Source organism: Zalophus californianus, chromosome 17 (assembly GCF_009762305.2).
Source record: "Zalophus californianus isolate mZalCal1 chromosome 17, mZalCal1.pri.v2, whole genome shotgun sequence".
NCBI classification, from domain to species: Eukaryota; Metazoa; Chordata; class Mammalia; order Carnivora; family Otariidae; genus Zalophus; species Zalophus californianus.
In genome coordinates, this window is record NC_045611.1 from 18214976 (window position 1) to 18227950 (window position 12975).

The 12975-nt window shown below is 45.0% G+C and overlaps 1 protein-coding gene across 2 annotated transcripts in view; it reads left to right on the plus strand.

Annotated features, from left to right (window-relative positions):
- RANBP10 (RAN binding protein 10) overlaps positions 1-12975 on the plus strand; it is a 66497-nt gene that overhangs the window by 1421 nt on the left and 52101 nt on the right. The window lies entirely within an intron of this gene.

The window sequence follows — 12975 nt, forward strand, 5'->3', positions numbered from 1 at the left end:
ATGTAATGAGATACCTCACAGGTCAGGGAAACAAGTAACAAGTTTACATTAACAATTCAGTGTCCAGAATGGGATTTCCCCTACTGTCCTATGGCATTTGTGACTTCCCTCCTTTCACACTTTTGCCGCATTCAGGGTTCTTTTTTTATGGCATTTAGTCACATAGGGGCCCCTGTAGGCTTCAAAGGGATAGTAGAGTCTTCACAGCATTCATCAGAGCTGTGGCAGCCACTGGCCTGTCATCTCAGGGTAAACAGCATGCACATGGTCAGGATCAGGTGACCTTGCTGCTCATAAACTTGTTTTTCAGTCCAGGGACTTGAACACCAGTTGGACCAGCTTTAAGAAGGTCCTCATTAAAGTCAGCATTAGGGAGGCTCCTTATTTTAGGGTGATCTAAGCAGATACCCGGAAGTCAGAGGGGGAGATTTCTCATTTTTCTTTTTTTTCATTTTTCTCCTAGTCGCCCTTTTCCCCATTGATTGTGACAAAGCCAGGTGTTTAACTTATGAAATAACATGATTTCAGCTGTCTTGGAAAGGCTTTCCTCATCAGACCTTAGGTCTGATGTGGGAAGTTTGCCAGTTACACCAGTGACCTTCGTGCCAACCCTGAATATGTATTCTTGAGTATTCAAAGTACTTCCTCTGTCTTAGGGACTGTCCCTCTTGTGGTGCATGCAAAATGCCCAGCCAAGGGGCTGTGCTGGGGGAGGACTGCTATAGTCGGAGCTTTGCCTGCTTCCTCGGTGAAGTTGTATCATCCTTGCCTGGGACAGTTGTGTGGCCATGGGTAGATGGTGCAGCTTCAATCTCTTTGTCTATATTATGTGGAGCTAGGCCAGCACCTAAGCTGCCTTTAACCCCAGAATTGTATGATTCTGAAGTTCTGATCATGGCATGCTATTACAATATCTTTTCACTTTTATCCCTATCTACTTAATTTACAGATAGGAAACATATTATTGGAGGGCTTTAAAGTTTCTATTTTCCCTTCCCACCATCTGATCAAAGCACATACATACATATAATGTGCTTGAACTAGTGTAAATGAGAATGGCCTCTTAAAACAAACAGTGCAAAAATAGTTTTGGTAGAGACTGAAATGGCAGTGGCTGGAGTCTCATATTGCCAGAGAGACTGAGGGGCATTTCTTAGACTTTAGGGAGGAAAATCGGTTGTTTTCTCTGTAGTCCTAATCATAGACAATCACTCCTGACGTTCCCAGCTTTCTAGTGAGAAAAGAGAACACTTTTTCAGAAGGGGAGTGTTTAAATGTAGAGACCTGGATTTCTTCAACTGGCTTTTCACGTTTCAGTTGTAAGTGGCTCTTGCTGGAAGAGGCCCTGTGTCTTGTTAGTTGTCCTTACTGCAGTTTTTGTCTGCAAATTTAAAGAAAGTTGGGCATCTTCTCCCAGCTTCTATACCCAGCATTTTTATACCTGGTAAATATAGCCATTAGGCTGACCTGGAAACCTCAGTTTTATTTATTTATTTTTTTAAAAGATTATTTATTTATTTATTTGACAGAGACAGAGAGGGAACACAAGCAGGGGAAGTGGGAGAGGAAGAAGCAGGCTTCCCGCAGAGCAGGGAGCCTGACGCAGGGCTCGATCCCAGGACCCTGGGATCATGACCTGAGCCAAAGGCAGATGCTTAACAACTGAGCCACCCAGGTGCCCCTGGAAACCTGTTTTAGCAAGGCCTCAGGTCCTGTATGCTTGTAGTGGCCTGCTCCAATTGACCACTGTCAATGAATGTCTCCTTGTGGCCTCTTTATGGAATCCCTGAAAGCTGTCTCATGGCTAGAATGTAGCCAGATATTAGTATGGGTCAGATGTGGTTTTGAGGAGGCCAAGGGTAGTTATAGGGCAGGAAATGATCAGCTCATTTTTTGTTTTCCATCAGTATTGGAGGTGTGTTTCTGACCTGGGTTTGGTCCATGACCCAGGTGTTAACTAGTTGTATAGCTTTCCTTTATGATCTAGTTCCAGCCTCACGGCATCTCTGGAAAGTCCCTGGAGCAGATGATAATGTATCTTTTTTTATTTGTTTGTTTGTTTGTTTTTAAAGATTTTATTTATTTATTTGACAGAGAGAGAAACAGTGAGAGAGAGAGACTAGGGGGAGTGGGAGAGGGAGAAGCAGGCTTCTGCTGAGCATGGAGCCCGATGTGGGCTCAATCCCAGGACCCCGGGATCATGACCTGAGCCAAAGGCAGCCACTCAACCGACTGAGCCACCCAGGCGCCCCTGTTTGTTTGTTTTTAGATTTTATTTTTTAAAGATTTGTTTTAGAGGGAGGAGGGAGAGAGAGAAAATCCTTTCTTTAAAAAATATCTTTTTAATTTTTTTAAAAGATTTTATTTTTTTTTTAAAGATTTTATTTATTTATTTTAATGATTTTATTTATTTGAGAGATAGAATGAGAGAGAGAGAGCATGAGACGGGGGAGATCAGAGGGAGAAGCAGACTCCCCGCCAAGCAGGGAGCCCGATGCGGGACTCGATCCCGGGACTCCAGGATCATGACCTGAGCCGACGGCAGTCGCTCAACCAACTGAGCCACCCAGGCGCCCAGATTTTATTTATTTATTAGAGAGAGAGCACACAAGTAGGCAGAGCGGCAGGCAGGGGAGAGGGAGAAGCAGGCTCCCCGCCAAGCAGAGAGCCAGATGCGGTGCTCGATCCCAGGACCCTGGGATCATGACCTGAGCCAAAGGCAGTCCCTTAACCGACTGAGCCACCCAGGCGCCCCTTTTTTTAAAAAAGATCTTATTTGGGTACCTGGGTGGCTCATTTGGTCAAGCGTCTGCCTTCAGCTCGGGTCATGGTCCCAGGGTCCTGGGATGGAGTCCCGCATTGGGCTCCTTGCTCAGTGGGAAGCCTGCTTCTCCCTCTCCCTCTGCCCTCCGCTCTCCCTGCTTGTGCTCTCTCTCTCTGTCAAATAAATAAATAAAATCTTAAAAAAAAAGGATTTTATTTAGTTGAGAGGGGGTATGACCTGGGTTGGGGGAGGGGTAGAGGGCGAGGGAGAAGCAGAAGCTGACTCGAAGCAGGGCTTGATCCCAGGACCCCAAGATCATGACCTGAGTCTAAATCAAGAGTCAGCCACTCAACTGACTGAGCCACCCAGGCGCCTTGATAATGTGTCTGTTTTGTGAGTGAGTCCTGAACCCCTAGGATGTTTGGTGACCTGCTCTGGCAGCATGGCTTTGGGTTTGCAGTGGAGTAGCCTAACTTGTTAGATGCCCTTGCCTGATTCCAGACATATGTGTCCATGCTGCTGCTGCCTTTCCCCATTGAGTTCATTCCTTGGGTAGAGTGAAGGAACGTCCACTTGGATTCTTAGGGGATCACAGTGTTCTTAGGAGACAGAGCTCCAAGGTGTTTGGTGCTGAGTGGGACCAGAGAAATGTGGCATACTCTGTACTGGGCTTGATTTACTGAATCTGTAAACTTGTTTTTCTGTAGATTTGAGTACATTTGTAAAAGGTGTTTATGAACCCGGTTATCATTTTTTATGAACCCGGTTATCAGCCTTTGTTCTGATGATGGCTTTTGTAGAAGAACATACTAATCTAGTCTAGTTAGAAAGTTTCATTTCAGGGGTTCATGGAGTATTTATTCATACCTACTATTTGCCAGGCTGGGTGCAGGGAGAATAAAGGTAAAGCCAGCACAGGCCAGCTTTGTCCTCAGGAGGCCTTTGGGCACTCATCAGAGAGTATACTGAAATATTCTCTGCAAGAGGAGGCAGAGTGTGGGTTTGGTTTTGAGGGATGAGTAGGAGTTTCTCAGCAGGTGAGACCTGTTGGACCTAAAATGAGTCTGCTTGGTAACTGGCTTGCAGTCAGGGTGCTGGGCTTTCTGGGCACTCCTTAAATATAAGAGAGCTAAAGAAGGAGGAGCTACATTTGAGCTAACAGCTTGGTACAAGCTGATGGACTTCAGCTGCGTTTTGCCGAGTCACCAGAGCTGGGAACGTCAGGAGTTGAGTCTGGCAGGGTGAGGAGACATCAGAGCCCTGCCAGGGGTGCCAAGAGATAAGGGCATCCGCGTTGATCTTGTTGGAAAGCCAGTGGAGACCCTCAGCTGAGGGTCTCTAGGGGAAATGACTTGCTCAGGCAGAGTTTGTGGACCTGTGGGTGTCCCCAGCTCTTAGTGATGACACACGGAGGGTGTGTCTGGCCAGGCTGACAGATGCTCCAGTGTGACCCTCAAAATAGACTGTAACATCATCCCGGCAGCAGCAGCCTCCTGACATGTGATGGGTGGCTCTACCCAAGAACAGCAAGCCTGGGCTGGAGCACTGGATGGAGTTGGCAGGGGTGGGGGGCTCTTCTCTGTAGCTGGGGCCCAGGCCCAGGCCCTGGCCACAGCTAGTCTGCCTTTGCTTGAACTTGCAAGCTGACTTCCTTTGGCCAGGCAGCAAAGCACTCTTCATTAATTCTGTACACCACAGTGAGGTACCCATAGTTAAGTCCCAATGCCAGGCTGGGCCTCAGGAGCACAGGCATGAGGCTCATCCAGAGAGGAGGCAGATATGCCTACACATACAACCTTACAGGGTGGTGTAGAAAAGGCCAGTCCATAGTGTGCGCTTTACCCAGGGGTGGCCCAGAGGTTGGTCTTGAAAGTTTGGGGAAACCTTCATAGAAGAGGTGATGATGCTAAATCTGGAAGGATGAATTAGAGGGTTCCAGGTTTTCACTTTGTTGAGAAGCAGATGATCCAGGCAGAAGGAGTAGTGTAGAAAAGGATGAGGAGCACAGAGCATGAGGTAAGCAAGGGCCAGATTGGAAATACCTTGTATGGCTTCAGCCAAGGAGCGTGGCCTTTATCCAAAGGGCAGTAGCAGTGTTTGAGGACTTTGGATCTGCCCACACTTCTGAGAGTGGATAGGGCAGAAGAGATTGCTGCTCTGGTTCAGTTAGCTTCTCAGGCTGAGAGCCCTGTCTAGTGTGGGCCAGTAGCTTTAGGTCTCACACTCTAGGCCTGGTTTTCCCAAAGCATATGTCTTCTCTCTCTTGGCTGGTCTTTTTCCTGTATGGTAAAATATAGAGGAGGGATGTTGAAGACTGGTGTCCAGAGAGGCTTCCTGGGGGTGAAAGGACTTGGCCTATGCTTGGTTTTTTCCAAGTTCCACCTAAAAGACAACATTGTCCATCATAATTTCCCATGGAGACCCAGAGAGCCACTCACTCAATCAGGATCTCACCTGCCGTGTTCCTGATCTGGAGAGCAACTTGAGCTCAGGCCCTCCAATCTAGAGACAGCATGTGCCTGGCCCCTCACCCTGGGTTCCCTTGTTCCAGTCTGTGCATTGTGCAGTGCCATTGAGAAGTAGGTGCTCATCTGTGGACCTGGGGAAGGCTTTGTCCTGCCTGCCCTGAGAAGTAGGTTCTGTCTTTGCCCAAGGCAGATACAGATGGTGGTTGTGCCCTGTTCTTCCTGACTGCCCTCCAATTATAATGGCATCATGGGCAGATGCTGAGCTGTGGGCTGTGTCTCTCCCTGGTAACACATTGCACTATTTCTGGAGACATGGAGTATTTGGACTCTGGAACATCTTGGAGTGTTTGTATTGCTTACCTGTGTTGGGGGTTAAAGCCCAGGTCTAGCTGGGCTTACTGTGGTGTAGCTCTGATACAGGGTGAGAGTACTGAAGTCCACATGATGTCCACTTTTCTGGAAGGACTTGTTCCTGCACTGAGCACATCTGGGCTCCCTGGGACCTCCCTGCTCACTGTGTGTCACCCCCCAGGCTCCAAGCTGGGAGCTGAGAGTGAGAAGTATGACTTCCTTCTTTGTAACTGGGGACTTCCTTAATCGAGCATCAGCCTCTGGAGAAATTCCTAAAATTCACTGCATATCCCTTCTCCCCAATTCCTGCCCTCACTGTTTTTGTGTTTTCTGGAATGTTCTTTTCTTTTCAAAAGATTTTATTTCTTTATTTATTTGACAGAGAGAGACATAGCACGAGAGGGAACACAGCAGGGGGAGTGGGAGAGGGAGAAGCAGGCTTCCCGCCAAGCAGGGAGCCTGATGCAGGGCTCTATCCCAGGATGCTGGGATCATGACCTGAGCCGAAGGCAGATGCTTAACGACTGAGCCACCCAGGCACCCCTGGAATGTTTGTTCTTTTCCCTAAATGGGTCACCATGTAGAGGAGATTCCCTGTTAGAGGGGAAGCAGGAGCTCATCAGAGTAGAGCGCAGGAGGATGGACTCAGTAGCTCTGCATGGCAAGCATGGTGTGTCATCCTGTTCTGGGGCCATTGGGAAAGAAGCAAGGTTCCCTGTGTGGGTCTCTGTGGTCAGGGGTCAAATTGGAAAGAAAGGACTGATCACTGGGAGAGGGGTGGATAACACCATGTCTAAATGCAAGGATGTCACTCTTCCTCTCCAGAAACTGCTCAAAATCCATATGAAATGTCTTTGTAGCTCCAGGATCCTGGCGTTTTGTTGAAATGTGAGGTCATGGCTTTATTGCTGGAAATGAGGCTGGAGAACTTAGTGATGGAACAGAACCCAGCCCCTCTATCATGAAGGGGCCAGAAAGAACAGCTCTGGACTGTGTAGGGAAGTGGGGAGGGGCTGGGTAAGTCTTTTGCACTCTTGTGCTCTCTTCCTCTCCTACCTCTTGGACCTTAGGGGTGGCCTGGGATTCCAGAGAAATTTATTTTAGGTTATGGGGATGTTAAGTGTCAGGGCTCAGATACCTCATCTGCCTGCTCAACTTCCGTGGCACATGTTACTGATTGATAACAGTGCTCATCCTTATCCAGACAGAGCCCCAGAAATTTTCTTAATGTGCATTGCATCAGGCAGCTGCTATTTTTTGGTCAGAGGGGCGGAGGCAGTTGGAAGATGGAAAATGAGAACCAATGGAGAGAGGAGAAAGGCAGTTGTGCCCAGGTGGTCTAAGGGCTCAGCTCGTCTCTTTGGTTCAGCTCCACCAACATTGCCGAGGTGGAGCTGAACCAAAAGGAAAGAAGCAGAGGGGATGGTTTGCTGGGTAGAACAGGTTATAATCCAATTTACAAAGCCATGTATCTGAAATTGACATGGCTATTTTATAGAATGTTCTCTTTTAATAACAGCTATTGTGCCAGGAGTTTATTAGTAGTTGTATTTGCTTTTTTTTTTGGCCAAAATGTAAATAATACATAGGATTTTTCAATACCTGACACAGTGGACATTTAAAAAAGAGTAGAGAGACAGGGGCACCTGGATGGCTTGGTTGGTTGAGCGTCCCACTCTTGGTTTTGGCTTGGGTCGTGATCTCGGGGTCACGGGATCAAGCCCTGGGACAGGCTCCCCGAAGAGTCTGCTTGAGTTTCTCTCTGCTTCTCCCTCTGTCCCTCCCTCAACTTGTGCACCTGTGTGCGTGCGCATGTGCACACACGCTCTCAATCAATCAATAAATGAAATATTTAAAAAAATAGCAGAGGGGTGCGCCTGGGTGGCTCAGTCCTTAAGCGTCTGTCTTCGGCTCAGGTCATGATCCCAGGGTCCTGGGATCGAGCCCCGCATGGGGCTCCCTGCTCCGCGGGCAGCCTGCTTCTCCCTCTCCCACTCCCTCTGCTTGTGTTCCTGCTCTCGCTGTGTCTGTCTGTCAAATAAATAAATAAAATCTTAAAAAAAAAAAATAGCAGAGGGACAGATGCAGGTTTAAACAAATGTAGTTTTTTTTTTTTAAACAAATCTGGTTTATTGCCATTATGTGTATCAGTTGAGGCTAGTGCAGAAAGCAGAAACCATTCCAGATATTTTAAGCAGGAAAGGGTTTAATACATGGAATTTGATGTTTTCAAACTCATTGGGACTTAGAGTTTTCAGGTAATGGTGGGCTAGGTTACTTGAATAAGATCCCCTATAGAAAATAATGAAAGATGCTAAGTTACAAACCAGGAAACTCAAGGCCAGTTTCTGGATGAATACCTATAACTAGAAAGTTAAGGGTAATGTCTCAGTAACTAAGGGCATTTGCTGTGCCCAAACTCATATTAAGCTTTCATGTTAATCTGGGGTACCAATAGCTATACTGTCTGGTTAAGGACAGGCTATATATTTGGTTTCTGAATGTGACAGGTTCTGGAAAGTCTTGGTACTTGAGATTCCCAAGATTCTTAGGGAAGAAGCCAGAACCCAGAGTGTGTGAGTAACCTGTCTAAAGCCACCCATGGGGACTATTCTTCCTCTTCCTGTCTTGTGGGCTCTCTCTCTCTCTTTTTTTTTTTTAAGATTTTATTTATTTGTTTGACAGAGAGAGGGAACACAGGCAGGGGGAATGAGAGAGGGAGAAGCAGGCTTCCCGCTGAGCAGGGAGACCGATGCGGGGCTCGATCCCAGGACCCTGGGATCATGACCTGAGCTGAAGGCAGATGCTTAATGACTGAGCCACCCAGGCACCCCTCTCTGGGTATTTTGATGGTACTCTTGACAGTGGATGTATGAGGGTCTCCAGACCCACATTCAGAACCACCTTCCTCCCTACAAGCACATTCTGACTCTAGGCCCCTTTTCCTTCAGGCCTGTTCTTCTTTGGATGGTGCCGAGCTGGGTTCCTTTGTCTCTATAATGGCCCGTCTTTCAATGGGGGGCCTGCACAGATTTGGGCTCAGTGGGTAACTGGTATTCTCTGCCAAGTGGGGATGTGGTTGCTGGGAGGAGTAGCTTGTACACAGCAGCCAGCGTCCTGATGGACTGTGGTTTTAAGCAGGCCCATCAGAGTATGAAATAAAATCCCCCGCACCAAATGTTAGCCCTTATTTCAGACCCCAGGGACCATTTTGTAACCACGATCCCAAAGATCTCCTCTGTTATGGAGGCTGTTGATTTCTTTATTTAGGGCAGGTTCTGATAGGAACAAGATAGCCAGCCTACTGAGCTCTGGCTAAGGTGTTAGATGTCAAGATGAAACTGTCAGTAGCTCCTTGGGGGTCTGGGGTAAGGGACAGGGGCATTGGTGACTGAGAGGATTGGCAGCAGAGCTGGTGTCTTCCCTCAGCCCCCAAGAGCTATCTCAGCTCTAAGGCTGAGGAGCTTGTCTTTTTTCTCTCCTTTTTTGTCACACCCTACCAGGGTTCTGTGGGCCTGGAGACATTCAGTTGATGGAGCTTAAATTTAAAATGTTCTGAAGGTCCTTGGGACGCCTGGGTGGCTCAGTCAGTTAAGCGTCTGCCTTTGGCTCTGGTTATGATCCCAGGGTCCTGGGATCGAGTCCCACATTGGGCTCTTTGCTCAGCAGGGAGCCTGCTTCTCTCTCTGCCTGCCACTACCCCTGCTTGTGTGCGCGCTCTCTCTCTCTCTGACAAATGAATAAATAAAATCTTTAAAAAAAAGAAAAAGTTCAGGTCCCATGGTCATTGGTTCATATATCCTAAGCAGTTATTTATTAAAAGTGCCTGGGGGCTTGCCAGCCTGTAAAATCCACTTTCTAAGATGAAGTTGATAGAAAATAAAAAAGAGGGCGCCTGGGTGGCTCAGTTGGTTACGCGACTGCCTTCGGCTCAGGTCATGATCCTGGAGTCCCTGGATCGAGTCCCACATTGGGCTCCCTGCTCAGCAGGGAGTCTGCTTCTCCCTCTGACCCTTCTCCCCCTCATGTGCTTTCTCTCTCTCTCATTCTCTCTCTCTCAAATAAATAAATAAAATCTTTAAAAAAAAAAAAAGAAAATAAAAAAGAGCTAGGTGTGTGTTTTTTGCTCTTGTCATCTGCTGTTTGCTTTCTTCTGGCCCTGACATGAGGCCAGAATACTCTGATGCTTTCCACTGTGCTGTGTGCCAAGGTTTCCTTGTCTCATCTGGAAAAGCCAGATCAGGCTAATGCTGGCATGCAGGGCCCTGGGGGGTGTTCTTGGTGACTGTGTGCGTGCGTGTGTGCGTGTGTGTTATGATATATATATATATATATATATATATATATATATATCATACCATACACGTGTATATATACATATGACATAAAATGTGTCATTTTAACAATTTTTAAGTGTACAATTCATTGCTATTAATTACATTCACAGTCTTATGCAATCGTTACCACTATCTATTTTCCAAAATTTTTTCATCACCCAAACAGAAACTCTGTACCCATTAAGCAATAATTCCCTATTTCCTCCTCTTCCCAGCCCCTGGTAACCTTCTGTTTTTATGAATCTGCCTATTCTAGATATTTCATATTACTGGAATTGTACAATATTGTCCTTTTATGTCTTGTTTATTTCACTTAGCGTAATGTTTTTAAGGTTTATGTTGTGATCTGTATCAGAATCATTCCTTTTTATGGTTGTTTGTATGTACCACATTTTGTTTATCTGTTCATCTGTTGATGGACACTTGGGTTCTTTTCCCCATCTGTTGGCTATTGTGAATAATGGTGCATAGAAGTGAACATTGGCATAGAAGTATTTGTTTGAGTCCCTCTTTTTTTTTATTATGTTAATCACCATACATTACATCATTAGTTTTTGATGTAGTGTTCCATGATTCATTGTTTGCGTATAACACCCAGTGCTCCATGCAGAACGTGCCTTCTTTAATACCCATCACCAGGCTAACCCATCCTCCCACCCCCCCTTTTTTTTTTAAGATTTGTTTATTTATTTTAGAAAGTGCACGAGCATGTGAAGCGGGGTAGGGGCAGAGGGAGAGGGAGAGAAGCAGACTCCCTGCTGAGTACAGAACACAGCTCGACACAGGGCTCCATCTCACGACCCTGAGATCATGTACTGAGCTGAAATCAGGAGTCAGTCACTTAACCAACTGAGCCACCCAGGTGTCCCTTGAGTCCCTCTTTATATTTTAGATATTAAACCCTTATCAGATAAATGATTTGCAAATATTTTCTCCCATTTTCTAGGTTATCTTTTTCACTTTCTTGACGTTTTTTGATGCACAAAAGTTTTAATTTTTTTTAATGCAAAAAAAATTTTTTTTAACTAGGTTCCACGCCTAATGTGGGGCTTGAACTCATAACCCTGAGATCAAGAGTTGTGTGTTGTACTGACTGAGCCAGCCAGGCTCCCTAAAAGTTTTAATTTTGATGAAATCCAGTTTATCTAATTTTTTCTTCTGTTGCTCATGCTTTCTGTGTCTTGTCTAAGAATCCATTGCCAGATCCAAGGTCATGAAGCTTTTCCCTGTTTTCTTCTAAGAATTTTATAGTTTTTGGCTCTTAAATTTAGATTGTTGATCCATTTTTTGTTAATTTTTACATATGGTATGAAGGAGGGGTTCAACTTCATTGCATGTAGAAGTCCAGTTGTCCTAGCACCAATTGTGTTCCCCACCCCCGAGAATGGGGGAGGGGCAGAGGGAGCGGGAAAGAGAATCCCAAGCGGGCTCCCAGCCCAGTGTGAAGCCTGAGGTGAGGCTCCATCCCACAACCCTGAGATCATGACTCCAAAATCAGGAGTCAGATACTTCACCAACTGAGCCACCCAGGTGCCCCCTGGCACCAGTTGTTGAAAAGATAGTTCTTTTCCCATTGAATGGACTCAGCGCCCTTGTTGAAAGTAATTTGGTGATAGATACGGGTTTATATCTGGATATGAATTCTGTTTATATTTAATTCTATATATATTTAATGTTTAATTTAAATTCTATTCCATTTGTCTATGCGTCTACCTTATGCCAGTACCATACTGTTTTGATTACTGTAGTATTGTAGTAAGTTCTAACCTCAGGAAGTGTGACTCCTTTAACTTTGTTCTTCCTTTTTCAAGGTTGTTTTAGCTACTTGGGGTCCCTTGCATATTCATATGATTTTGAGGATTGACTTTTCCATTTCTGCAAAAAACACTATGGGGCGCCTGGGTGGCTCAGTTGGTTAAGCCACTGCCTTCGGCTCAGGTCATGATCCTGGAGTCCCAGGATCGAGTCCCGCATCGGGCTCCCTGCTCAGTGGGGAGTCTGCTTCTCCCTCTGACCCTCTTCCCTCTCGTGCTATCTCTCATTCTCTCTCTCAAATAAATAAAATCTTTAAAAAAAAAAAACACTATGGAATTTTGGTAGGGGTTGCGTTGACTTTTTGGGTCAATTTGGAGAGTATTCACAATACTCTTATCTTAACAGTATTAAGTCTTCTGATCCATGAACACATGATGTCTTTCCATATCTTCTTTAATTTAATTTCCTTTAGCAGTGTTTTATAGTTTTTAGTGTAGGAGTCTTTTGCTTCCTTGGCTAAATTTATTCCTAAGTATTTTACTTGTTTGATGCTATATTATAAATGGAATTATTTTTTTAATTTCCTCTTTAGATTGTTCAGTGTTAGCGTATAGAAACGCATCTGTTTTGTGTGTGTTGATCTTATATCCTGTAACAGCTTTCTGTGTACTGTTGGGGATTTTTTATAAGATCTTTTTAAGATTTTTTATTTTTTACAAGATCATGTCATCTGCAAATAGAGATAGTTTTACTTATCCTTTTCTTATTTGAATGCCTTTCATTTGTTTTTATTGACTGATTGCTCTAGCTAGGACTTCCAGTGCAATGTTGAATAGTAGTGGTGAAAGGTGGGCATACTTGTTTTATTCTAATCTTAGGGGAAAAGCTTTCAGCCTCTCACCATTGGGTTTTCATAAATAGCCTTTATCATGTTGAGAAAGTTCTCTTTTATTCCTACTTTTCTGTGTGCTTGTATAATAAAGGAGTGTTGAATTTTGTTTTTTCCTGGATCAATTGAGATGATCATATGAGTGTTTTTCCTTAGTTCTGTTAATGTGGTTTATTATATTGGTTGATTTTCTTAATGTTGAACCACCCTTCATTGGATAAATCCCGCTTGGTCATGGTGTGTAATCCTTTTAATACATTCTTGGATTTGGTTTGCTACAATTTTGTTGAGGATTTTTGCATCTATAAAGTATATTGGTCTGTAGTTTCCTTTTCTTTTAATGTCTTCTTGGTGGCTTTTTGATTGCCATTTCAGGGTCTACACCATCTTGGGCTTGCATCTGGGTACAGC